The sequence below is a fragment of the Bidens hawaiensis genome, unplaced genomic scaffold, assembly GCF_021521415.1.
Source record: "Bidens hawaiensis isolate Kalapana, Puna unplaced genomic scaffold, B.hawaiensis_p1.1 tig00055963_1, whole genome shotgun sequence".
NCBI lineage: Eukaryota > Viridiplantae > Streptophyta > Magnoliopsida > Asterales > Asteraceae > Bidens > Bidens hawaiensis.
This window is the reverse complement of record NW_027500085.1, coordinates 62,108-63,707: the sequence shown is the minus strand read 5'-3', so window position 1 is coordinate 63,707 and position 1,600 is coordinate 62,108. Positions and strand designations below refer to the sequence as shown.

Genomic DNA, 1,600 nt, shown 5'->3' with positions numbered 1-1,600 from the left:
TTGTTTCTAAATTAATTAGGATATCATTTTATTTTGGACGTTATTTATTTATTCCATTTACTGGAGCAAGCACTTAAAATGATTTTAAAATGGGGATATTGCAACTTTTGAGCAACATAATATATTTCCTAAATGCATATATACACACTACAACAGTTGTTTTATGCCTAACGTGAGCCAATAGACAAGTTCCAAGAAGTTATACTTTGCAACATTCTACTTTATCACTTTAATTTAAAAAAGATTTTTTAATTAAAAAGATAATCTTCATTAGTACCTGGTATTGAAACATCTTTGTAGATCTTACGTGCGGATGTCAAAAACTTATTAAGATTTTAATTTTTATCATTCTATAGTATTTAAACATGCTTTAAGATGCAATTTTTTTTTCTTTTTAGTAATCATGAGAACCTGTGCTATGCTAGGTAAATCACAACTTGTACCAGATATGTGACATTCAAGAGGTCATGGCGTGAAACATCATAAACAAGATTCAAACCTAAAATCGTTTACGGGAAATCAGATGCTTACTACTGCACCATCCCCTTAAAGTTTTACACGAACTTAAGATAGAATTATAAAATAACTAAATAATATGTTGTTGTAGACTTTAAGTGTTAACATCCCCTTAAAGTTTTACACGAACTTGAAGTTGTATTTGATAAAGAGATTAATAACTAAATCAAATAATATTGTAAGACTAACCTTCTTCAATGAAGACAGAAAGCCCAAAATCAGTAGCCTTTAATGGAGACTCTTCATCTTGACTAACCATCAAAAAATTCTCAGGCTTCAAGTCTCTATGCATGACACCCATGAAGTGACAAACATGCACCACATTCACAATCTGCCTTCCAATCTTAGCAGCCTCTTTCTCAGAATAACTTCCTTTCTTTGTTATCCTATCAAAAAGCTCTCCACCACTACACAACTCCATCACCAAATGCACATTTGTTTCATCTTCATATGCACCTCTAAACTCCACAATATTCGGTTGTCCGGTTAAATGTTGCAACATCAAAATCTCCCTCTTCACATCATCCATCTCCTTTTGTGTCACAAGCTTCCGTTTCGATATCGATTTGCATGCATACTTCACTCCTGTGGCCTTCTCAGTGCAAAGATATGTCACACCAAATTGCCCTCTTCCTAACTCTTTCCCAAAATAGTAAGTGTCATGTAGGTCAACATACTCCTTTCCTAATATAGAACTTTGGTTTTTCAATTGTTTCGGGTCGGTCTTGGTGGAGATAGGGTAGTATGTTCGCTCTTGAGAAGCGGTGAAACAATCATGAGTGGGCGATGACGATTGGATTGGGATTTGTTGGTGTTGGTTCGGGTGGTTTCGGCGGGGTTTTAGTAAAGACCAACAAATACCCATTTGAGATTATGGTGAGATGTGAAATGGGTTGGTGTTAGATTTGTGTTTTTGTGAGGCTTTTGAAGTCGATTGGATTGATGAATGTTAAAGCTAGCCTAAAGGTGCCTTGCTTGCTAATTGTTTTTTGTGTTGGTACTTTTTGGTTGTACACGTTTGTTTTTGTAGGTTTCTTGATTTGAAGTTGCTTCCGGAGGTGATTATTGGGACCGTATGCTATAC

The 1,600-nt window shown here is 35.2% G+C and overlaps 1 pseudogene; it reads right to left on the bottom strand.

The window, feature by feature from the left end:
* Positions 1–700: 700 nt before the first annotated feature.
* LOC143601248 (calcium-dependent protein kinase 29 pseudogene) lies at positions 701–1,381 on the bottom strand (annotated as a pseudogene).
* Between the last annotated feature and the right edge of the window lie 219 nt (positions 1,382–1,600).